This window comes from Quercus robur, chromosome 3 (assembly GCF_932294415.1).
Source record: "Quercus robur chromosome 3, dhQueRobu3.1, whole genome shotgun sequence".
Classification (NCBI taxonomy): domain Eukaryota; kingdom Viridiplantae; phylum Streptophyta; class Magnoliopsida; order Fagales; family Fagaceae; genus Quercus; species Quercus robur.
In genome coordinates, this window is record NC_065536.1 from 19,107,951 (window position 1) to 19,135,106 (window position 27,156).

The 27,156-nt window shown below is 34.1% G+C and overlaps 1 protein-coding gene and 1 long non-coding RNA gene across 49 annotated transcripts in view; both read left to right on the forward strand.

The window, feature by feature from the left end:
- The window catches only part of LOC126717396 (disease resistance protein RPV1-like), a 206,061-nt gene that overhangs the window by 78,299 nt on the left and 100,606 nt on the right, over positions 1-27,156 (forward strand). The window contains exons 6-7 of one of the 45 annotated variants that reach the window (XM_050419131.1): positions 100-231; positions 308-408. The exons of 41 other annotated variants lie outside the window; for them this stretch is intronic. The gene's annotated coding sequence lies outside the window, so the exon portion shown is untranslated. Of the gene's footprint in view, positions 1-99; positions 232-307; positions 409-1,893; positions 2,618-27,156 lie in introns of those variants that run through there. 3 more of the 45 variants (XM_050419134.1, XM_050419133.1, XM_050419135.1) reach the window with 3 other exon arrangements.
- LOC126717405 (uncharacterized) lies at positions 13,944-26,982 on the forward strand. 4 transcript variants are annotated; one of them, XR_007652558.1, is made up of 6 exons: positions 13,944-14,224; positions 14,330-14,530; positions 18,744-19,435; positions 19,595-19,858; positions 25,951-26,388; positions 26,465-26,982. It is a non-coding gene; the product is annotated as an uncharacterized LOC126717405 (long non-coding RNA). The 4 variants fall into 4 exon arrangements; XR_007652559.1 differs by having other exon boundaries at positions 14,290-14,530; positions 18,744-19,858; XR_007652560.1 differs by having other exon boundaries at positions 18,744-19,858; positions 25,946-26,388.

The window sequence follows — 27,156 nt, forward strand, 5'->3', positions numbered from 1 at the left end:
GAATTTGTTTTATTTATTTATTTATTTATTATTATTATTATTTTAATCCTAAGTGAGTTACAAGCAGAGTCACCAAATATGAATTCACACTATATGTAGTTGTGGTGATGAAAATTCTTTAGGAGGCACAAGACGAAGCACATCAAGTATTTGATAAAATGTTACTTAGGGCTAAATGAATGAACTCACTCTCTTACTTTACAAAATAGGAGGTTCGATATACATATAATGGTAAATTACTATAAAGATTACACTATTGTATTTCTATTGTTAGCTGGTTGTTGAGGATTTATCTTTTCGATTTCAGCAAACATCATCAACTTCATTGTAAGTCGAGCTTGCAAGCTCGGCTAGGAATGGAAGAGTGAAGGATATTTTGGCTTTGGCTTCTTTGTTATTTGAAATGGGGTTAGATAACTTGGGCGCTTGGGTCTTCAAACAGTCCAATCTAATGTTTCCTGTAAACAAGAACACTTGTTGCCTTATATCAATATCAAGAACATTAAAGGAATAGTACCGAATTAATGGAGTTGAGGTCTGACAAGTTAAAAAAAAGAAGATTGTGTATTCGTAAAAGCCGAGGTGCTTTGATTTAGATGATATAATCATGTATCTAGTTTTATCCTTATCTCAAAAGTGAACTAAGGGTGACAGGTGGCAAAAAGTAAAGGAAATATATATATATATGTTACGAATATGTGGATTTTTTTGTGTGAGTTAATAATGAGAAATTATTAGTTTTTTTTTAGTAGTTTCTCTTTTAACTAGGTTTCGTTATAAGTTTTTCTTAAATTATTTGATTATTGAGTAAATGGTACCTATAAAATTGTTTTAGGTAAAATATAAGAATTTTTAGAGAAAGTGTTAGGGAGAAGTTCTTTTGTGGTTAGCTAGTTAGGGTAAGAAACCATATCCTAATTAGGTTTTATTTTGCTTATATTAATGTATTTTTTAACTATTGAAAATTGTTTATAATTGTTAGAATTTTTATTTCTATTGTATTACTAATTTCAAGTAAAGGATTATTACAAATATATTTTAATATTGAGGTTATGATTTTTATATACATGCTTGAATAAGATATATTTTTGTTAGAAATTATGATTTCATATATATGATTATGGACAATCTGGCTATGAATTGATTCTGATACCCAAACTAATGGGGGTTATTCATTGGTACTTGATACCCAGCTAATGGGGGTTATTCATTAGTATTCTGATATCCAAACCAATTGGGGAGGGGGTTTATTCATTGGTACTCTAATGCCCAGTCGCGAGGATATGGCGTGACCATAGTCATAAGATTATTAAGAATATGAATTATATTTGAATATTTGAACTATTTTAAGTCCTTGAAACTGCTTATGTATGTTTTGGAACCTATTGTAAATTATAATTTTGATATGTGGAAAATTGATTATTTTTTCATTCATCTATGATATATTTGTAAGATTTAAAATATTTGATCTATATACAACTTATTATTTTTATAGATCTATTTGCATGATAGAACTTATTAGGAGGACTTTGGTTACTTATAGAGTTGTCAACTCACCCCCTCTTTCCCCTTTTAGGTTCTGATCAGAAAGAGTAGCATATGTTTGGTCTTCCATTGGGATGTGTGCATGAGTGAAGTTTAGGAAATAAATGGAATAAGATTTGAACTTTTATGTTTGAAATTACCATTTGGGTGGATCTTTAGATTTAAAGGATTTCGTAAATCACACCGTCTGACTAGTGTGAGCTTTGCAAACTTTACCCCGAGGATCCGTTGCATGCTATCTGGTCTTGTAGAGAAGTGGAGTCCGTTTAGAGCTCATCCCACTGCTTTAACCAAGCAAATCTCTCCCAACCCCAAAGTTTTAGCGACTTACTCTCCCTTTTTTTGCAGGTTAAGGAGGACTATAGAAAAGAGGTGTTTTCCATTGCAGCATCGTTGCTGTGGAACTGACAAAATGCCATCTACTTCGGTCGACTTGTGGGAGCCACGGACCAAATTCTATCAATGGCAGGAAACTTGCTGCAAGATTTTCTGGCAGCCCAGCAGATTGAACAGGTTATCCCTTCCCCTCCTGCCCTGCAACATTGGACCAAACCTAACTTTCAATATCATAAAGTCAACTTCGATGCTGCAGTGTTCAGGGAGGCGCATTTGGCTGGTATTGGTGTAGTTGTTCGAGATTGGAGAGGTGAGTTTGTTGGTGCAGTATCTTCCCCAATGTTACTGACTCATTCGGTTGCTGAAATGGAAGCTTTAGCATGCCGGAAAGCTATCAAATTCGCTGCAGAAATTGGATTACAGAGAGTGATTGTTGAAGGGGACTTAGCTATGGTTATCAATGCTCTAAACCAAAACAATGCTGGTCTCTCATCTTACGGTGTCGTTATAGAAGACATTCGCAGTCTAGCTTTGGTGTTTGAATCATGTGTTTTTGCTCATACTAGTTGAGTTTGTAGTAGTGTGGCTGATGCTATTGCAAAAAAGGCAAAAGCTTTTAGGAGTGCTCAGGTCTGGTTGAACGGCCCACCTGATGACTTAGTGTCTCTGCTTCTGTTTGATGTTCACTGAACTGTTGTTTTTTATTTCTCTTCAATAATAGCCCAAACTTTTAGTCTGGTTTCTCAAAAAAAAAAAAAAAAAAAAAAAGGATTTCGTTTATTTTTATTTTGATGTTGGAAGATTATTATTTGGAGATCTTTTAAGAATTGCATTATTGAGGATATTTTTAAATTTATTGATGAAGTTTTCCTTGAGGATAATTCTTTAGTTGTTAAGAAAGCCTTTCACACTTGTAGGGTGTAAACTTTATAAATGTGTGATTGTTGTCACGTGCCTAGCTCTTACTTGGGTTTGGGACGTGACAAAAAACAATTCAAGTTTATAAGTCATATATATATAGCCAAAACTAAGAGAAAATCCAATTAAATTCTAAACTTGAGTCTAATTTTGTGCCACGTGTCTCATTTAATTTTTAAATTTTTGTTTCAATTGAATTATTAGATGCAAAAATTAAAGAGTCTAAATTCAGTTAGATTCTAAATTGAATTTTAATTGAAGTTTAATTTTGCGCATGTGTTCCATCTAATTTTTTATTTTATTTTTGTGGCAAGTAAATTATTAAATGCAAAAATAGAAGTGTCTAGATTTAATTAGATTCTAAATTATATATATGTAATTGTAATTGTTTTTAAATGTATTCATGCATATACATGGGGTTACACACTAGTTGTTATAATATGTGGATGTGAATTCAAAACTGTGGCATTCTTCATAAAGAAAAAACTAGTCAATATTGCTGAGTTATAAAGAACTTGATCTATTTTGTATACTTATTCATCACTAGAAGCCCATTTGAGGAAAAAAAAAATCCCTAAAAACAATTTAAAAAAAGAAGAAGCTTTATTTGAAGATATAAAGAAAATTTTATTTGAGATTAGAGGGATCATAAGCTTGGTTATTTTGATAGGTAAAAGACATACTCTTCCTTATTAAGAAAATTAAAACTTAATTCCCCCCCATCAAGAAATGAATCTGAGATTATCCTTTTGATAAATACACCCTACTACACAGTGACCATCAAACAAGTTAAAAACCAAAAGCAACCCATTCAAAAAAGTTCTCTCTCGGAAAAACCCAAGAAAACAACAAAAGCTTGAACATTATTGGTATGTGGAGAGTGGAATGCCCTTAATTAAACTTTAATTAAACACTTTAGTTGAGTTTTATACCTTCATGGGGTAAGGAAACCAAATGTCAATGGCATCTACAGCGTTACTGAATCATATAACTAGTAAACATTGATGGGGTAAATTGTTCAAATAACAAAATAAATGTACGCACATATAGCAACAATTTCAACATATTAATTATACTGGGTGGAGATTATTTATTTATTTATTTAATTTTTTCGCTGATGGCACCGGTTCTGTTGTCGCTGAATTTGTTGTGACGATTGAAACTATTAAAACATGGTTTGTAACTGTAATAATGCGTAATATTAGAAAACATAATCTCTGTTTTTTCTTTCTAGGTAAAGCCTTGAATCAGTCAACATATCATATAATTGCTCGTCTCTGCCTCTATCCACTGTTTTGTAGCTCATGAAAGAAAACTAAATATGGACTCTTTTGTAGCTTTCTATTCCTCAACACTCACTCATATTTCCCCATCCTCCGCCAGATACTCATACGAATCTTCTTCTTCTTCTTCTTCAACTTTATATTTTATTGTTTGCTCTACACTGTCCCTAGATCTCACTAAAATATTGCATGGTTTTATGCATTGAACTAAAGATAACAATATATGCAATCCTTTTTGGGATTTGTCGGAACTGCTTAAAGCTCTTGTAAGTACTTCAAACCCTTTTCATTTCAGTTTTTTGATTGGTTGCATTATGACTTGTTGTTCTTGTTTTATACTTGATTGATGAATAGCAATATATCTTGATGATTAGGAACTTGGAGGAAAGAGGGGAGATGGTGAAAGTTAAAAGCAACTTCTTTGTGTCGAAATTTCATGTACATTAATCAGTGCGGATGAAATGGTTGTAAAAATGTCTGAATGGGCTTTCTCGTGTGTTTTTGTTATTTGTTTGTGCTTTTTCTTGGACTTGCATGTTTTAATTTTCGAACGTACAACTTTGAACTTGGTTGCTTTAAATCTGGCCGATATTGTATTATTTCTTTGTGGAAGAATACAGTGCATAGACATGGAATTTAAACTGAAAAATTAAGTTTTAACCATTGAATTGCCCTTGACTGACCTTTCATTTTGAGGTGAGTCAAACACTATCAAAATTTTAATTTGACAACCTCTACATTTTGTGTTGCCAATAAATTCAAGCAGCGCAGGTGACAAATTAGTACATACAGGTTGAATTTAGAACTAATATACTTGAGTTTACAAATCACAAAAAAAAAAATATATATATATATATATATACACACACTTGAGTTTAATCGTTGCTAGCAGTAATGAGATAAAAATAATATTAGTTCATATTTTGGCACCTTAAAGATGTGTATGTATGCATTTACTCGAATTCTACCAATATTGTTATGTTTGTCTCTCTTTCTTTTTCTTTTTTTTCTTTTTTTGAGAATCATGTCTATGAGTTTTTATTAATAATTCAACTATTGTCCTTTCGGATTTGTTATTGTTTCTTGGTGAAATTCTTATTCTATGGTTTTGTTATACTTTTGAAGAAGAAATTTACATTTGACATAAATAATTTCCGGCATAGACATCCTTTGGGTTTGTAGTTAATCATCAGTATATAATGATTAATATTCTTTTGTACCTTGTTGATATGCTTATGGCAACTGCTACTAGGTATGGGAAAGTTAAATTAAGTATTTCATTGTTTGATGTTTTAAAAGCAAAAGAATTTCTACTCACTAAATTAATTTTCGTTCTCTAATCTGGAAAATTTGTTTAAATTACCTTTTTGAATACTGCATTTAAACATAGGAATATTCCAAGTACCATTCTTTTTTTCTTTTTTATTTATTTATCAAACCTTGATAATTTATTTAGCATTGCATTTAAACACTGCTATTAATTTGCTACAGAACGAAAATGTGGCTAATTTAAAATTGTTAAATTGAGCAACCATATAAAGTTTAGAATCTGGTTTTTGACATTGTGCTATAAATGGATGGGTTGCAGCAATAATCATAAAAGCTAATTCAGTGTACTGGATAGAAATCAAGGGAGTGTATCTATCTACCTACTTGAATAATCACTAGGCTCTCAAAGTGTGTGAATTTTCTTGAATGTCTTCTGGTTTCTTGGGGGTCCATTTCATGTCTTTGGTAAATATCTTAAACCTTTCAGCTTGGTGTTGTTTGTCTTTTAAAACCATTACTTAAATTGTTTGCATGTACTTATCGCTTATATTTTTGAACTACTTATGCTCCTTTGAATGGAACGGCTACTCATTAAAAAGGGACCTAACTATGCTCCACAAAGAAAGAAATTTGCACTTATTTCGGTATATGGCACAGAGATATAAGATACGCTTGATAAGGAAGTTGCTTACTGAGAACACAAGGGAGGTTAGTGTTAAGAGGCTTTTAGTTTCACTGACTGTAAGGATTGCCAACTACTGCTCATGCTGGTTGGAAAAGGAAGATGGAGGCAAGTGATGAGGAGTGGCATTTATTGGCAAAAACAGAGGGGCAAAAATGCTAATTGGGTATCGTATGATTAGGAGACTCAGATTAGAGAGGTGTTAAGATCAAGGATGTCAATACCGTACCAGATGCTGTACTGGTTTGGCCACCGGTACGATATATTTCGGATACCGGTCAATACCGGTGTACCGTTTCGGGTTTACCACTATTTTTTATCTTTATAAATAAAAAATAAATATATATATATATTATAATAAATATAAAAGTTTACCATAAAACATTTCCTCAATTCATAACTAATTATTCATTGTTTTAGACTTTAGTATCAATTAAAAGGGAAAAAAAATAAAAAAATAAAATAGAAAGCTTAAACGTTACCATTACATACTAAGAAAACAAATAATACTAATAAGTTAATGCAAATAAGTTACCATTCTGTCATAACAAAAATTCAAAAATTACAAAACTTAAAAAAAAAAAAAAAACTCTATTCTGTACCTGTCGGTATTGCCCGAAATTGGCTAGTACGACCGGTACAAGGCCGGTATGGCCGATATTTTTTCCGGTACGAAACAGAAGGGTCGAGAATACCGAATTGCTGGCCGGTACGGTATATTCCGACCATACCAACCGGTACGGTACGGAATCGATAACCTTGGTTAAGATTTTTATAAATGATTGTACCTTTAAGCAAGGTTAATATATATATAACCACTGACATATTAACGAGATATACAAAATATGATATGTACCTTCCTTCTTATATTAGTATTTGTAAAACTATGATTGTTATTTTGTCATAGTGTGGAAATATACTTAACTTCTTCTATGTATTTGCTATGGATTCATCTCTTATTAACATTTAACCGAAGAGGATTTGGATCCAAGCCATTATTCGTGCCACTTTGTGTTAGTCTTCGTAGTTTAACTTTTATAAAAATAAGAGGTCCTTAATTTAACACATTAATAGATTTGGATAAAACCCAAGTCAAGGTAAAGTTCAGCCTAAATGAAAGCCTGATTTCTCGTCTGCCACTTGGAAACACAAGCGGGCCAAAAGGCCCAAAACATTGTTCGTTACTCCCTTGACATCAGCATCGGACCCTAACAATCAACATGTCATTTGCAGGGAGGAGCTATATATTGACTAAGGGCAAGGGAAATTTTTTTAAAAAAATATTATTTTATTAATAAGTACTAATTTTAGTAATTTTATTAAATAAAATTACACTTTACTCCTCCTAACAATATAATCAATTTTTTTAATTGTAATGTTATAGTCACAAAGTTTTTTTATAACATTTTTACAAATTATTAAAGTAACAAATTCTTATTGATTCGCACACTTGCATAACTTTTTACTTACTAATAACCACTTACCATACTAGCAATTTGTAAAAAATTTATAGTTTTAGCACTTTCCATACTTTAAGGACATACAAAATTAATAGATTAAATCTAAAACAAAATATATAAGCTCAACAAAATTAACTCAACAACAAAAATTACCTATAATAAAACTAAAAAAATTAAGCTCAATCAACCTGTTTTATCCAAAATAAACAACTTGGTAATTTAAAAAGTTTTAAACAAAAATTCTTAACGGTAAAGTAGTAAAGTCAAAGACCGAAGTTGCCGCACATAGCTAGCAATAGGGTTACACCCGTAACTCCGAGTTCTAACTCCGGCTCGATCATTTGTCCTCATTCTCTACTACAGTACATACAAACACATATGCACATAAATAAATAAAGAAAAAGAAAGGTTGTGTGAAAAGAAGAATCTTAGGTGAGAAAAGAAAAAAGAAAAATAAAAAGAGAAGGGAAAAGACGAATAACAAGGGGAAAAAAACAAAGGTGGGTAAGTCGAAAATGAGAGGAAATCGTGTCCTCCTTTGCTTTCTTTTAAGTTTGAAAATAAATCAAATCTTATTTTTTAGGGTATTTTTATTTATCTATCTTATCATTTTTATTTTATGAATATGTTATTTTAATAGCCCAACAATCCTAAGATTAGATTTCCAATAAGAAAGTCATGTAAAGATGCGGCGCTAAGGGAAGCTCAGTAAGGAATGGAGTTAAAGGTTATTGAACACTTGATCAACAAGAATCAAATATGATAATCTAAATCTGATAGAAAAGCTGCTTAACAGAACATCAAAAATAAAAGAAAAGGAAAAATTGAATCAGAGTATTACATATCACACGTCTCATTGAAATTTGGATAAATTACAATAACCTACCTGAGGTTTGGAGTATTACCAAGCACATCCAATTGTTTTAAAAAATAATCAATTTGGTCCTTAGTCACTATCACCGTTGTCCACCGTTCATTAAACTTTTTTTTTTTTCCCTTTTCTTCTTCTCTCCCTTCAGGCCAGAAAATTTCTTTTCTGTCCCTAACCTCCGACAACACTCCAGCAAATTACAAAAAAAATATCCCTTTCAAACTAATAGAAACCCAAAACAAAAAAACAGCAAAAATCCAAGCCAAACAACAAACATAAATCTCTTTGTAAATTCCCAATGAAACCTTCTAAAAATCCCAACAGAAACCCCAAAAAACCAGCAAAAATCTCAACCAAACAACCCCAACTATCATAAAAAAACAGAAAAAACACACCGTATCACAAGATCGGCTTCATCGTCTCCTGACGAAATACTACCCAAATCCGAAATCTAAAGGCCAGCCACAATCCACGACACTGCCACAAAGAGGATGAGAGAGTCTGTTGAAGGCAAGATCCAGATCAAAGCACCAACACCATCACCATGGGGGTTCCGATCTAAGAGAGAGGGACGAAACTCCGATAAACGGCGTTGATGGCGTCAAACCTGCGATGGGAATCGGGAAGTTCTTTGCGTGGTGGTGTTGCCGGTGGCCAAACTCATGGGTTTCACCAATTAGCGAGAGCTCTAAGAGAACTCAGAAGAGAGTTAAGAGAGGGTGAGCCTCCATGCTCTTCCACGGTGAACCTCAGCCAACGCCACCACAAAAATGGCCTCTCATCTCACTTTTCTCTCTAAAACCCGAGACCAACAAACATCTTATTCCTATCTGATTCTTATTCCCTCAAAACCCCAAACCCACTCTTCCATCTATAAGCTAGAGGGTCCTAGATGACACGTGAAACACGGATCGGCCGTATGGAGGTTGAGAAGATGATGGATCCATTGAGAACAAGGGTCTAGTAGCGTGTGGGTCTGTATCGGCCATGAGAGTTTCAGATATTTGAGAGAGAGCTGGAGGTAGAGAGAGAGATTTTCTGGCGTGAAGGGAGAGAAGGAAGAAAAGGAAAAAAAACGAAAAATAAATGGTATAATAAACGGTGCCCGAACGGTGTCAGTGATTAAGGCCCAAATTGGTCATTTTGTAAAACCTTTGGATGTGTTTGGTAATACTTCAAACCTCAGGGTAGGTTATTATAATTTATCCTTGAAATTTTGAAGTTGCCGAAGCTAGTGTTTCCTAATATGATATTGGAATCAAATTGTCAACAAGGCTCTTAATTTTAAGGCCTTATTTTGTAACAGTGATTAAACAACAAAAACTGTTATTTAAATACGATAACATATATTTTCACATATTTTTTTATTAATTCATATTTTTACAAAATTTAAATAACATTAATAAAAAACCTCTTACCAAACAGACTTATGGCATTGATCGATTTGAACACAACCTAATTGAACCTACGGACATGACGAAAGCATTTTTCCCAATTAAAATAATAATAATAATAAATTAACATATTCATACTAACAGTGATTTACTACCTTCTTTACAACTTGTAAATTACCATTGTACCCCAATGTAGCAGCATCTTAATATTATAATATGCAAACACTCAACAGCAAATACCTTTAATCTAATTCAATTTCATCAAAAAAAAAAATAATAATAATAATCTAATTCAATTGGGTCAAATCAGTCATCATAATTGTATATATAGCATAATGACAATATGACATCACCAACCAATATAGACTCAAAGTTTATTTTTTGGTACTTCTCAAAAAAAAAAAGTTTATTTTTTGGTCGAAAGACTCAACGATTTCAACCTCACCGACGTTACCGCATCTGCAAATGATAATAATTATAAATCTAGAGGTTACTTATAGCTTATAGATGATTTGAGCACATAGCGTTACGAAATGGATCAAAAAAGAGAGAGATACTATCTTGGCCTATTAAAGGAGAGTGGAGAGGATCACTGATGGATACGGGTTGTTTTTACTTTTTACTGCCTTAAAGCACCCACAGTAGATGTGCTAAATGTGCCAAATGCCAAATTTTTGGCACATTTAGCACACCAAACACAAAAACGGAGCTTTATCAGATGTTCCAAATGGCAAAAATTATACCACATATGAACAGTACCGTTGCAAATTTGCAACGGTACGGACAAATGTTGTAAAAATTTTATTATTTTATATTCCCTTTTCTCTCTCCTCTCTCTTCATTTTCTTTCTTTTCTCCTCTCTCATTCTCCGGTTCCCTCTCTCTTCTTCATTTTTTCTTTTCTCCTCTCTCACTCTCCGGTTCCCTCTCTCTTCGACCAGTCCGGGATGTTTACTGTCAGCGACGACGGCGTAGCTCCGACGACGACTGCGCGCTCCGCCAAGCTCGATCTCACTCCAGCCACTCGATCTCACCCACGCTCCAGCTACGCTCGATCTCACCCACGCTCAATCTCACCAATCTCACCCCGAGGCCGCCATCGATCTCACGCTCAGCCACGCTCCAACCACTCTGCCTCTCTCTGGTTGTGGGTTTTTTTTTTTTTTTTTGCTGCAATTTGGGTTGATCTGATGGTGGAGGTGGGCTGTGGGCTATGGGCAGTGACAGTGGCAGTGGTGGTGGGCTGTGGGGGTGATGGCCCTCTCCTCTCTGTTTGAATCGATGGCTATTTGTTTGTTTGAATCGGTGCTGAATCGGTGTTGAATCGGTGGTGGTTTGGCATTTGGGTGGTGGCTGTGCTTGGTGATTGGTACTTGCTGGTGTTTTTTTTTTTTTTTTTTTTTTTCCTATTTTGTTGGTGGGTTCTGCCTTGCTAGGTGTGTGATGGTGGGGTGGTGGTGGTGGTGGTGGTGGTTGCTACCTTGCTGGGCATGTGTGGTGGTGAAGTGGTGGTTGTGCCGGTGGTGGCTGGTCGGTGTTGTTGCGACAATGGTGGTTGGTGGATGTTGTTGCTTGGTGATTGGTATTTGTTTGTTGTTGGTGGCTGAGATAATATATTATTTTAATGAGTAGTATATATTATTTTAATGTATAGAATTGAATGATAAAACATCTGATAAATGGGATGTTATAAAATGATGTGGTAAAATAATAAAGTAGGTCTTTAATGTGGCAAAATGGCATAATTTTTGCCATAGCTGCTGTGGATGCTCTTAGCCCAAAGATGCTAACTTTAATCTATATCTGCTACGTTATGGAAGATTTTTTTTTTTTTTTTTTTTTTTTTATTTAACTCACACACATGGAGGGATTTTTGAAAGAACAAAGTTTTGAATTAGTTCAGAAAGAAGTCCTTTAAACTTTCTTTATATATATATATATATATATATATATATATATTTTATTGAATGTGAATTTTAATAATCTAATAATAAATTGCACTTTATTATTTTTTATTATATACTTATACTTGCAAAATTTCAAGGAGACAAAAAATTAATACTTATGTTATATATTAAATGTTTAATTTCAAGTTTTTACACCTTTAAATTATGCATAAAAAATACGTTTTTGTAAACATTGCAAAACGGGCTGAGATTTGCTTACCCAACCTGAATCCAAATTTTTTCTAAAGAAAAAATGAATCCACCTGTGACTTGACCTTTTTTTGCAAGTCAACTTGACCCAGCCCAGTTAACTCGTGACATGACTTTAAAAAAAAAAAAAAACTGTAAAAAAGGAAAATAAGACATGGTTGTTTTTTTTTTTTTTTTGTTTGATGTGGGCTTTACAATACAAAACACAAACTCAATTGACAAATATAATATACATGATTATTATATTTTTATAAAACAAAATCAACTTTTTACATATTTTGGATAACGTCATTTGAATACAATGGTCTCAAGAAAACAATTAAAATATTTATCTAATTGCATGCAAACGAATTGAAAGATGAATGATTGATGCATTATTCTCGCTTGAATAACACAATAAGTAAAGGCTTTTAAATATCAAATGACAAAGTACATGTTAAGATAATTTGGTTGTAATAGAGTTAAAAAAATATATTTAAAATTATAAACATCTATGAGAAACATTCATAAGTGTGAAAAGAATGAAGTCTAAGTATATCAATGAAATTAGTATCAATTATGGGTGCTTGAACCTACTTTTTAATAGTCCATAACCAAAACAAACCACTTTTCAAATAAAATAAAATGTTTTCTTGTGTGTCTGTTGCTGAATAATGACATAATATTCACAAATGAGACAATGTATAAATTAGTAAGCAATCAAACTTCGATGTATATTTCCAAATTGATACATAGTGTCAATCATAGTGAATCTAAGATTAAATACAACTATATATTATTTATTATGATAATAGATTATGAAATTGGTTTTTAAGATTGTAAATTTTTTATACATTTTTATTTTTTATCAAATTAGCTATCCAATATCCAATTAAAAAAAAAAAATTAGCTATCTAATAGTGGCATTTGTAATTTTGTTTTATGTTTTGGGATATTGATATTTTGTAGAAGTGAAACTTGTATGTTTGTTTTAATTCGATTTTCAAAAGGTAGACTAGATTCCTTTGTGTTTGTGCTATTTTGTTTTGATTAATAATGTTGAGATTTGTATAATTTATAATTTTTGAACAAATGTGAATTTGTTGAGCTGAGCTCTTTCCTTATATGAGTAGTAAATTTAAAGTAATCCATTTCACGTAAGTAATTTGCTGCTAAGCAAATACATGTTTAAAAAAAAATCATGTGAAAAAATACAGGTTAACTCGATCCAGCTTGACCCAATTTGCAACTTGATTGATTGACCTATTTTTAACTTGCTTAAAATGACCTGTTTTTTACACAAATCAATTGACTTAACCCAAACTCGACTTGACTCGCCCATTTTGTCTTGTGTTTATGGATTGAAAAGTAATTAACTTTTTATTTAAATGAAATTTGACATGTATAGTAACAAGGAATATTTAATCCAATAATTAGATTTTTAAAATATATAATGAGGTTAATTTTGTCCTGGGAGTTGACTTTTCGATGTAGTGCGTATTTGAAAGGGCCTATGTTATGGAAGATTCTTGATTCAAATTCAAAGAAATGTGCCATTATTTTTTGAGGAAAAGGAGATATGCCAAGGTAAAGAAAAATAATTCCCTGTCTCTCGCTCTCAATTAATTTTCCAGTCAATAATCCCCCTCTTTGGATCATTTAATTGCGGCGTTTTAGATTAGTTGATGTTGATCTGATTCATAGTCTTTTTTCTTCAGTTGGGTTTTATTCAGAGAAACCAAATGTTATGGGATTTAAAATTAGGTGCTCCGTGTTCTCTACCTTCACTTCCTTATAGTTGTGCTGTGTCAATTGGTTTTGTTTTTATTAATATTTTCTTATTATTCTGCTTTGAAGAGTCTGAAAATTGGGGAAACAAAACAACTAAATTGCGAAGAGAGACCTTTGGCTGTCTCTATAGTTTGCTTTATTATGCATTTGTTGTATAATTCTTTTAGTAGGAACTCTGAAAGATTATGAATGATAAATAATAAAGATTGGTACCGTAACATTGATACCCATTTTACACTGTATGCAGTAGTGGTAATGAAAATCCTTTGGGGTGCACGGGAGGAAGCTCTGGTTTCAAACACCAATGTCTTGGAAATTGAAGACCAAAATAGAGAGTGTGACTCTTACTTGAGATTGCAAGGGAAATTGAAGACCAAAATAATGAGAATGCTTGGAAATTGCCTACCCGTGAACTGGAAATGCAACACCAATGTCTTCAATGGCCCAACCCTTTCTAAATGAGGACGCTGACTTCAATTTATGTCCACCGTTGAAGAAAAATGAGAACCTCTTGATTGAACTTCAAAGAAATATGCCAAGGTAATATTATTTCGTTGAATTTTTTTTTTTAAAACGTTTTTTAATCACAAGTGAGTTACAAACAGGAAGAGTCACCAAAGATGAATGAGTTCACACCACATGCAGTAGTGGCGATGAAAGTCCTTTGGGAGGCACGAGAGGAAGTGCTACTTTTCTTGCAAACGCTAAACAAGTATGTGTCTTACTGTTTTGATGCATCATGTGATCAAAATAATGTAGGCTCAGCTGCGGTTCTCAGAGATCAAGACTGGAATGCCATTGGCCAAAGAGGAGAGTTTTGAACAAGTTGTGATAGAGGGTATAACGGTAAGAACCCCAAGTATTTGATAAAATGTTACTATGGGCTAAATGAATGAACTCACTGTCTTACTTTTCGAGAGAGAAGTTTCAGTATATATATATATATCTCTCTTTCTTTTTGTTGTTGGACGAATCCAATCTAGAGATAATATTTATCTTGTTAGCTGGTTTTTAAGGATACATCTTAGGATTGCTCTGTTTCAATTTTGTCATTATATTCTGAGCCAATAGAAGGATATGCAGCAAATGTCATTAACTTCATTGTAAATCCAGCTTGCAAGAAGGATATTTCAGCTTTGGCTTCTTCTTCATTTGGAAATGGGATTAGATAATAATGTAGCCCACAGCCTCGTAAAATGGGTAATGGGGTCTAATCACTCTAGTCTAATGTTGCCTGTTAATGTTTCCCAACTTGGCCTTTATTTTTTGTTAAGTAACGAAAAAATTTTATTAAAAAGAAAACATAACAAGTACACTGGGTGTGTACTCAAGGAAAAGTACGATTAATTCAAATTACAATGCTCAAGCATATCTAAAAGGGTAAAACAAGGAGGAGAATGAAAAGAAACACTCCAATCTAACAAAGTATGAAAGAAAAAGGCTTTAAATTCAAGGATAGGCCACTCACGACCCTCAAAACTTCTAGAATTCCATTCTTGCCAAAGACACCACATAATGCAAAGAGGCATAGCGTTCCAAAAAGCTATGTTTCTATGTCTGCCGAAATAACCCTGCCATGCTGTGAACAAATCAATATCGGTATAACCCATTGAAGTCCAAATAAACAGAACGTCATTGTCCATAGCTCAAAAGCTATAGGGCAAAAAAGAAGAAAATCATCCATGGACGCTGACCTCAATTCAAGTCTACTACCATAGAAATGAGAACATCTTGATTCAAATTCAAAAAAATATGACAAGGCTATATTATTACATTGAAATGTTTTTCTATTATGTTATTTAGTATCAAGGAATGTCTTATTCTTTAGTTTTATTGTTTTGTCTGCACTTTTGATAGCTTTTATTGCTTCTCTAAGTATAACTTAAGTAGGTCATTCATAAGATTGGGAACGTTCCAATTTGAAAGAAAATTATTGTAAATAAAAATTGGAACTAATGAAATAACATTTGATAGTATTCTGTGGTAATACCTTCCCTCGTTGCTTCTTTAAAGATAAAATTATGTTACCTTCAACTCATTTAATGTAGGGGTGCCTGTTTTGTCTAATAGTTGGTGTTCAGGATTATTTTAAATTCACAATTGTAATTCTTAGGAGGCTCAAATTTAAAGCACTCCTCTTCTCTAATAAAATTCCTCATTTACTTATTAACAATAAATTGTTTGACTATTTTCTTCCCTGTGCTATTCCTAGTTTATTTGTCTGTTAAGATTGATAATCAACACAGCCATTAGTCTTTGTACCAAATTCCTTATTCTTTGTCTCTCATAAACAAGGGGTGGATGTTGAAGTGATGGGTTTAATCTGAATTGTGTGAATGATTTGTACTTACCAATCAAAACAACAACATAGTCGATGAATTCTGTTTATGAAGCAAGCAATGGGGAAACTAAGATTGGGAGCTCTGCTTGATGGCTAATAATTAATGCTCCACTGCTCCCATTTGTAATTTACTAATCAAAGAAAAAATGTTCAGCCCTGGATTACCATTGTTCAGGAGAGTCAAGAAGATGCTTGGTGTGAGCCCTATTTTTTATATTTTCTTTTATCTTTTTGGCCATCGTACACCAACAACAAATCCCAAATATTTGGGGTCAGCTATGGATCCTCAACAAAGAGTGTGGACCTTTATTTCATATCCTACTTTGGAAGAATCTAAACTACAGACTGTGTTTGTGCACCTTACTTTCAAGTCATCTGGCTACTTTTATACCATACTAACTCTATAATTCTCTAAACCTTGATCTGGTTATGAAAATAGGCTATAAAGGAATTTTAATCATCTTTCATTCATAAAATTTGAGGAAAAAGATAGAGCGCCACAGTATGGGTTGAGAATAAACTCTGTCTGACCTGTTTTCAATATTCTACACGGAAAATTTGAGCTGCATGACAACAATATGCTACTTTGCTATTCTTGTCCATGTGTCATCCAGCTACTTATATATCAAACTAATTGTGTACTTTTGTAAAAATAAACTTGATCCTAAATAAAATTAGGACATAAAAGTAATTTTATAAATCTTGAAGTTTGATAGCGGAAAAAGGAATTATAGAATCTGGTTTTGGTGATTGACAACTTCTTGATGATGGACATTGAATTTTTGAACAGAAATGAAATCAATGAGGGAATTTGTTGCTCTTAATGAACTCCTAACATTGGTTGCAACATTTCTTATGCAGCTTCTTGCATTGTCGATCTGCTGGTACCTACAGACTACAATGTTATAGGCCAAGCCACATTCATGTTCACTTATTTTGCTGTCTCGTGGGTTTATCCAGAATAAGAATAATCATCACATTGTGCTCTGTATTGTTTGTTGAGGTGAATCTTATAGTTCATTGGATGCATTATTGCTCTTATTTGAGAATATGATTGGGGGATCCCTCTCCTGAAAATTTTATAATTTTTTTTTCAGGCTTGTATTATGTACAAATTCTAGATTATGTGTGCAGGTTGTGTATTTTGGCTATTACCTTCTCCATTACTATGTTCTCATATGCTGGAATACTCGCATTAGCCGGCTTTTGTAGCAAATTTGATATCATTATTTTTATTGTATGTATGCTCTTTACACATGGTTTGTTTCGCAAAATTTGGCTAAGATTGATGCACCATCATTTTAATTAATACTCAAGAAAGGCTGAAGCAAGTTTTTTTAAGTCATCTTATGCTTCTCCTCAGTCCTTGGGAAATCAAGATCATCTGTCATGGATTGTTTCTAGGCAAGCAGGTTTCCTACTGGAATATGCGAAATGATGTGTTAAGCTTTCATGGAATGTATTTTTATATATCTTTCTTTGTAGCCTTAGCACAGTACATATTTGGAATGTGACATATTGCACATTGACTTTAATACATTTTCTGTTCTTTTATTACAAAATTATCAAGATTTCTTTGATTCTGCCATTGTTGTGATCCTTTATGATGATTAGTTTCTGATGTCTCTAGAAAGATTCTTAGCAGTCTGTCTATTCAGAGCAGATGTGATTTAAAATTACTTTCTTTGAATCTTTTCATCTACTTTCATTTCTTGGCTGTTCTTGCAGTATAAGGAATTTTTACCCTGCTTGGGGGCCGTATGATTTTATTATGAAAGTGATAATGAGTTGTCGAGGAAATCATTCCATTTTAAGTGATTAATTTTGTAATAAAATCTGTCTATATAGAATATGTACAATCAGGGGGAAATCTTTTACTTTGTTCAACCCTAGAAATGAACCCTTTCCACGTTCTCCAAAAACTTATCGTTACCTGTGTGTTTTTAGAAATCACTTCACTGGTAAACACCATGTACTGTGAAACACATGAAAATGCTGATACGTGTACTTCAATGCAAGAACCTAAGGCATAGGTCTTAGTTATTTTAAATTTTTGATTTAGTGAGAGAGAAAAAAAAAAAACACAAAATCTGACAACTCAACAAGAAACTATCAATAGAGTTGAGGATGAATGGGTAATGGACTGAACAATTTATACCGTATCCTGTTCTACAATGAAGAAGCTTTGTGCTTAAGAATTATGCATAACTGCTTCCAGGAAATTAAATTCCTACTCTGACTAGTTCTAGATACCAAAAATAAAAGAGAGGGAGAGAGAGAGTAGTTGCAAACTTGAAACCCATTGAGCTTGAATCTTCAAAAAATAATCTTGATTCAATTTACATATAAAAAAATCATTTTTAATTCAATATGACTACAGAGGGGCAGCAGTAGAATGTTTCCGTGAAATGGTTGTTTGCAACTTCTCTCTCTCTCTCTCTCTCTCTAAATTTTGGTATCTGGAGCAGTAACTGAGAAATGGATTTTCTCTATTTCAAGCAAAATGGACCTGAGAAGATCCTGTTTCGGTTTTGTAGTAGTACTTATTTATTTATTTATTTTTCTCATTTAGCCATCTATTTGTCTACTATGAAGTCATATGACAGGTCGGAAACTAGTATAAAATTTGAATATTTTTATTGTTTGGGTGTTGTTTATAGATTTTCAACTGATAGGGTTTGTAGTATGAAGTTTTTGATGAAGAATGATTTTATCCAGAGTGGCTGCAAAGGTTCTTCCCTTCGAGTGAGAGATGGTCGGACGCTCTGAAACCCAAAATGCCTATTATTGCCCCCCTTGTAAGATAGTAGAAGATTCAGTCTTTCATCTATTTCAATGTTGTCCCTATGCCAAAGGAGGTATGGTGGTAGATGGGGTTTTCGAGTTGAAATGATCCAAGCTAAATCTGTAAAGGAGTTCATTGAACAAATAGTTCACCCCCCAAAGGAATTATTAGCAGAAAGAGTCACCAAAGATGAATTCACACTGTATGTAGTAGTGGCAATGAAAATCATTTGGGATGCATGGGAGGAAGCACTAGTTTCAAACACTAAAGCAAGCATAAATCAGCTAGCCCATCGTCTTAACACATAGTATGACTCTAACTTGAGATCACTTGGGACTACGAGGGGAATTGAAGAGCAAAACAGGAAAAGTGCTTGGACCAAACCACTTGATCAACTGGTAAAGCTTAACTTTGATGCATCATGGGATCAAAATAATGTAGGCTTGGCTGTGGTCTTCAGAAATCAAGAGGGGAATGGCAGAGCAATCAGACATGGGATAAGCCTCTGCAGTAAGATGGGAAATGCCATTGGCAAATGAGGAGAGACTTGAACAAGTTGTGTTAGAGGGTATAAAGGAAAGCACCTCAAGTATTTGATAAAATGTTACTATGGATATATATAATGGTAAAATGCAGTACAGATTGCACAATTGGATTGCTATTTCTCTTCCTGTTTTATAGTCCAATGAATCTATGCTAGAGTTAATCTTTATACTGTTAGCTGGTTGTTGAGGATTTATCTTTTAAATTGTAGCTAACATCATCAACTTCATTGCAAATCCAGCTTGCAAGCTCAGTTGGGAATGGAAGAGCATAATGAAGGATATTTGGCTTTGGCTTCTTTTTTCAGATAATAATGTAGTGCACAGACTCATAAAATGGGCACTGGGGTCTAATGACTCTAGTCTATATTGTTGCTTGTATACGTTCCCCCAACAGTAAAGAGGGCCTTGGCCTTTGACTCTGCATTTGGGACGCTGACTTTTTACCAAGTCTACTGCTGAAGAAATAAGAACTTCTTCATTCAAATTCAAAGAAATATGAAAAGGTACTATTATTACATCAAAACTGTTTTTCTATAATTTTTTTTAGTGTTAAGGAATGCCTCATTCTTTAGTTTTATTGTTTCGGTTGCCTTATTGACTGCTTTTGCCACTTCTCTCACTATAAATTAACTACTTGTTAATATGATTGGGTAACATTCAATTGGAAAGGACATTAATGTAAAGAAAAATCTAATTAATGAAAGAAATTTGTCTTTGCTTTTCTTAGCTCACTGAATGTGTTTGTTGTCTTTTTATTTCTCAAATGGCATATAATTTTCTTAAATTGACTAAAATCAATTTCTAATGGGTCATACTCAAGGGGTTGCTTATAGCTTGTAGCTGAATTAGAGCTATTAGAGTATTTAAGCCAAAGTTACTTAAAAAATAAGTTAATGGTCTTTTGACCAAATTGTACCTCCTTCCACATCATTACAACTGGAGTTCAGGTCTTGGTTTTAATTTTGTGTGAATATGGAAGTATTTTCTTTGAAAGTATTATAATTTTTATAAAGAAAATTTCAGATTAGTAGAATAATGAAAAAGAAAACTCAATTTTTAGAACTAAAATATTGAAAACAAGCAGATAGAAGTTCATTACCTCTCTCTCCTCTTCCTAATATGTTGCTCACACAGTCACACATCCTGGTGGACTTGCATTCGTTTTCTTGCCCACGTTACACTCCCACTCCAACATGATTAGAGGAACTATAGGTGGAGCAATTAGGCATAAGTTGATACCAACTCCTCAGAAATCAGTCACTTGGAAAAATATGTGTGTTTGGACTATGGTTTATCAATTTATTAATACTTAGCACCAATTCTGAAAAGTCACTCAGATGCTAATGAGGTCTCTCTTGGAATCTTTGATCCTTGTACTCATTTTTAAATACAATTTGATGCTCCTAAGTTCACATGATATGTATTCCAGCTAAATAATTGTTGCAAATATAATTTGATTTTGATATGGGAGTAGTCATGAGGTTACTCTAGGCCTAGCTAGGACTATATATGCTTCATTATAATTTTAGTTAGTATGACTTAAGGCCTTCCGGATAGTAGTTTCGTTAAATATGACAAAATATATTTAAGATCAAATGTACTGATATTCCAGTTGGCCAAGTTTAGCTAGAGTAAGTTGTCTTATTGAATAAAATATGATTTTTGTATTGTTTCTTCTCAAACAAATAAGGGTTATTTCTCCTTGTGATCTTGAACATACCTCATGTTAGGGCTAATTGGAACCTTTCTCCAGAATTGAAATCCCTTAGCACTATATTTAATATTCACTTCACCTAAAACAAAAATTCATGTATTACAAATGATTTTTTTTTTTAGGGGGGGGGGGGGTGGCGGTTGGGGGATTATGGCATTGATTATCATTTACTATTTTAGGAAACAGAGCATCTTTGCGTAGACAACTACTTGCCTAAAACTGCACTCCACTTGAAGAGCCTAAGCAATCGGCCAAGACAAAGCTGCAAGTCCAATGCAAACGCCCCATTGCCCCCAATCAGCCTCTCTGTATTGACAATTGACAAAACACTTCTCTAAGCCCACCATCACTAGCTAAAAAACTATGGTAAACCTTAGAATTATTAAAAACATCTTGTTCTTGAATAACACCTAAATTTGTTCTTCTCCAGTTGCCTAGGGTCACCCAAAATTAAAGGCATTAACTTATAAATTAGTACACTTGACCCACAGCTTTTCATAGTCAACTTGTCACCAAATTAATCAACTTCTTTTTCTCTACATTGGAATATGATCATACATTCTTAAATTACTCTCTCCTTAGTTAGCCACCTGGTTTAGGCCAATTTTATGTATATTGCTTCTCTCTAATGAACACATTTTTTTTTCTTTATAATATAACCTATGGTCTCTTTTTAAGGGGACGGTAACATATTTAGTTGAAGGAAAATATATTTATATTTCAAATAAGGTATAGCAAGAAATAAAATTTTAATGCAAGTAAAAATTTTTTTTGATAGATAATAACAGTTTTATTGAAAAAAAGCACAATGAATTTACGATAGTAAACTCACTACACTGAAAAGAATACAAACCAATCAAACAGAAAGGCTAACAGAATTAAGGAAATCAAACAAAGAGTGACAATGCGTAAACCCCCAAACCCGGGACCACTCAAACAAAGTCCTGAGTAGCAAAGACTTCACACAGTCTACAAGTCTCTCAGTTTCCTCAAAAGTACGGGCATTGCGCTCCTTCCAAATTAACCACACAATACAAGCTGGAACCATATTCCACACTTTTGAAGTGTGACTCCCCAACCAATTCCACCATGCAGTAAGAAGAGAAACAACATTCTTCGGCATCACCCACTGAACCCCAAACAAACGAAGGACTTCACTCCACAAAGTATAAGCATACTTACAATGGATCAATAAATGATCCACAGTTTCCTCTTCACATCGACAAAGGCAACACCAATTCACAAGAGGTAATGTCTTCTTAACGAGGTTGTCTATAGTAAGAAGCCCACCCCTAGCAGTTGTCCATAAGAAGAAAGCCACCCTTTTAGGTACCTTAACACACCAAATGCTCTTCCAAGGAAAAGACACCACTAGAGCTGCTAGCAATGCATTATAGAAAGAGCGCACATCAAAAACACCATTACGATTCAATTGCCATATCATGGTATCATCACCCCCCCTAGGTAACTTAGAAGAGATATACGTAAAGAAATCATAAAAGATCCCTGTCTCCCAGTCTTGAAATGCACGACGGAAACATAAGTTCCAACTTCTACCACCCCCATCCAAATCATAATCAACCATTTCTGAAATCATAGCTTCCTTGTTCACCGCAATAGCAAACAGTGCTGGATATAAATCTTTCAAGGCAGTAGGGCTACTCCAAGGGTCGTGCCAGAATCGGATACGAAAACCCTCTCCTGCCACATACAACACATGACCAAAGAAACTCTCAGCCCCCTTCCTAATATTCTTCCACATACCACAACCATGAGTCCCTCTAACAACTCTAGTACACCATCCCCCACTGGCCTCCCCATATTTGGAAGCTATAACCTGCCTCCATCACCGTGTGACCTCATTTCCAAATCTCCAGAGCCACTTCCCAAGCAAAGCTTGGTTAAACAGCCCAATTTTCCGGATCCCCAAGCCACCAGACTCCACTGGCCACACAACTTTCTCCCAAGCAACAAGTGAGAATTTAAAGACCTCATTAGATCTCCCCCAAAGGAAATCCCTCTGAATTTTCTCCAATCTGTCCGCCACATGTTGTGGGATAGTGAACAAAGATAAATAATAAGTAGGGAGGCTTGATAAAGTACTCTTCAATAAAGTATGTCTACCTCCTTTTGACAAATATAACTGCTTCCAACCTGCAAGCTTTTTTTCCATCCTTTCAATGATAGGGTTCCAAATTGAGGGATCCTTATAATGTGCCCCCAAAGGCATCCCCAAATAAGACATGGGTAAACAGCCTACCTTACAACATAAGATACGAGCTAAAGCATCCAAGTTCCCAACCTCACCAACTGGCACAATCTCACTCTTGCCAACATTTACTTTCAGTCCTGTGATAGCTTCAAAGAAAATTAGAACCATACGAATATGTAATAATTGTTCCTTTGATGCATCACAAAAGAGAATAGTATCATCAGCAAACAAAAGGTGGGAAATATGCAAACCTCCATGTGTATTGGGATTTGCTTGGAAACCACTGATAAAGCCTCCATCTTCTGTCCTTTTTAACAACCTGCTCAATACCTCCATTACCAATAAGAATAGGAGTGGAAATAAAGGATCCCCTTGGCGAAGACCACGAGAGCTGCCAAAGAAACCAACAGGAGACCCATTAATAAGGACAAAAAAACGAGCAGTAGAAATACACATCTTCATCCATCTCCCCCACTTCTCCCCAAAACCCATCCTCTCCATAAGGTAAAATAGAGCACTCCAACTCACATGGTCATAAGCCTTCTCAATATCCAATTTAATAATCACACCCGGAATACCACTCTTCAATCTACTATCCAAGCATTCATTTGCAATAAGAACAGAGTCAAGTATCTGTCTTTCCCCAACAAAAGAATTTTGGGAGTTGGAAATAAGTTTATCCAACACACAACACAGTCTATGTGCCAACACCTTTGAAAGTAGCTTGTACAAACTACCCACCAGGCTAATTGGGCGGAAATCTCTAATATTGACTGCACTAAGCTTCTTGGGTATCAAACACAGAAAGGTGGCATTGAGTGATTTTTCAAAGATACATTCTTTGTGGAAGTCTGCAAAAAAAGCCAAAATCTCCTTCTCAAGAACACACCAGCATTTTTGAAAGAAAGCCATAGTAAAGCCATCTGGACCAGGAGCCTTATCACCCTTAGCCTCCTGTAGGGCTGCAAGGATCTCCTCCTTCTCAAACTCCCTTTCTAAAGCAATCCGATCGGTTTCATCCAGATTTGCAAACTCTAAACCATCAATAGTGGGCCTCCAAGATTTGGTCTCCTGATACAAGGCCTTATAAAAAATGCAAGTAAAAATTCTCTTAGTAAAGACCAATAATTTTCCTAGTGCACCTTTGATGTTACCTTAATCCCATCAAAACCTCTTGCTTTCAAATGGGATTATGTGGTTTTGATATCTGAAAAAAGTGGAAGAATTGGGGCATACAGTACAAAGGTTTATCTCTCTCTCTCTCTCTCTCTCTCTATATATATATATATATATATATATATATGTATATAAAAGAAATATTAAAAAAAAAAAAAAAAAAATCCCATGGGAGGCAACAGCCACCTTGGCTTCCCTTTGCTTTGCATTTGATCATGATCTGCTTAATTTGTAACAGAACTGGCCCTGCCACATCAGTTGAGATGTTTAGGAGGGGACATGGAATTGCAATTTTTTTTAATATCCTACTTGGGAAGAAATAAATCTTTATCTTCCTTTTGTGGTATTGTTGTTCTCTTGCCAGAGTTACCATTATACCTAGATGTACTATGACTTGAGCATTGTTGCAAAACCTTGGGAACTGAGTATTCTGATAATTTCTTGTGTTTTTCTCATTATTGAAGCAAAAAATTTAAAGTTTGGTTTGTTGATAATCAATCATCTTTCTATACCAACTATCCAACTTATGAAAAGATGACGTACAATTTCCTTCTATAAAATATTTATAAAAAAAAGTATTTTTGTAACTTGTCAATGTGTAAATGTGTGTGTGTGTGTGTTTTTTTTTTTTTTTTCTTTAACTTATAATAATTGTTGGTAATATAATTTGGTTTCATTACTAGAGTAGACATGAGGTCACTTTGCTCTGATATAACTGACATTAAAAGTGGTCTGATATTCTGGTTACTCAAGTTTGGAGCAAGTTGTCTGATCCACTAAAGTTTGAGTTTTTTAATATTATTCTCAAACTAATGGTGTTTATTACTTCTTTGTCCATTTGAATGTATGAAATTCACCCTTGATGTCGTTGGTCAATTATTTCTTAACTGTATTCCTAAGAAAAATTCAAGGAGGAATGACTTTTTTTTTTATTTTTTATTTTTAAGTTTCATAGAAATTTTTTATACTTAGTAAATCTAATAATTACTTTGGAATAGCTATTGATTTGTCATAGGATTGGTCTTATTTAAAGAATTGGCCTTGGGGGGAGAGCTTTCTTTTTACCCTGATGTCATGTTAAAGGCTGGCTAGAATGCAGTCTCTTGAATATATATCCCCTAGCCTCGGCAGCTCCCTTCTAGTGGGGTGTGAACAACCTTCTCACTCTTCATCTTCACTGAAACTCTGCTTCTATTTTTCTCTGAATCTAAGTCTAACATGGATTATAGAATTTATTGATATTCATACTCAAATCAAAGACAAGCCCAAGAAAGTGTCGCTTTCTTGGTAGGGCTCCAGAAATCTTTACAAGCGATTCAAAATCTACTTTGTAAATAGTATTGGTTGTGTTTAAACCAACTGCTTCTTGTTTTATATATCAAGAACATTTGATACTATTCTGTGGGAGTACCTTCCCTCATTGCTTCTTTTAAAGGCAAAATTCTGTTACCTTCATCTCATTTAATGTACAAGTACTTGTTTTGTCAGTGTAGATATGTCTTACCCCAGTGTCTCACAATCAGAGATCCCTAGCCAAGGCATGATCAACTATCATGTATTTCATAGAATAAGCCAAAGTTGTCTACCAGCTAGAGGCAGACCTTTTGCAATTGCCAACACCACGATTATGACTAGCAGTGACAGTACCAACAAGTGCATTGAAATATGTTGGTGCTGCCCATCTCTCAAAACGTCCACCCTGATGTCTCCACTCTTTGGGGAGAACTTTTCAAATTGCCTGGATTGCTTTAAGTTATAGACAGCAGAAACAGCAACAACTAGAATGACAGCAACAATAATTCCACCATGATAATCGTATGCTGTTTGATTCCGAAGGCAGAGAGATTATAGCAGAGGCCAAAAGTACAATAACAGTGGTTGCCTCAAGCGCTTTAAAGACAACTGAGAAGGCCTTTCGTTGGTTCTTTCTGGTACTTTTTGGCACCAAAAACATTCTTCCAATGAATCAGATCAGCCACATTACCACTAATAACTTGCTTTATGTAGGTTCCAAGAACCACAGCCAGTGCTTTTACTCCATACTGACTCAAAGCCTCACTGAGCCACTTCAGATCAACACTGAGAAGGGCAATGGATTTGTTATGCAAGCAACCCTCATCAACAGGCTGAACATCAATGGTCTTGGTCAATTGGTGCTCTATATGTGAAAGATCAGTTGTAAATCAGTACACCATCTTTGGTTCAATGCTTAGTAGGTCATGATTTTTGGTCCTTTCTTCTGTTGCTTTTGGGTTACATTGGTTGATGCCAAGAATTGATAGATGTTATTGCTGCTGGAAAGGTACATATAATCAGAACATAAGTAGCATCTGGCAGTTCCTCACTGTCTTATGCGGACAATTTGGAGGGACTTGAATAACTGAACATTTGAAGTCATGGAGAAACAAGTTAAAGCGACCAAAATCTAGTTCCTGAATCTGCAAATTGAATGTTGTACAATGAATTTTTTGGGGACCATTTAAATTTATGATTGTAATTCTTTAAGAGGCTCTACATTTTGAACAGTACTCTTCTTTAATAAAACTCATTAATTACTTATAAAAAAATAAGTGTTTGATTGTTTACTTCCTTGGGCTATTCCTAGTTTATATTTCTGTTAAGATTGTCAATTAGTATGGCCATTGGTCTTTGTACCAAATGGCTTCTCCTTTCCCTCTCGTAAGCAAGGGGAAGATGTT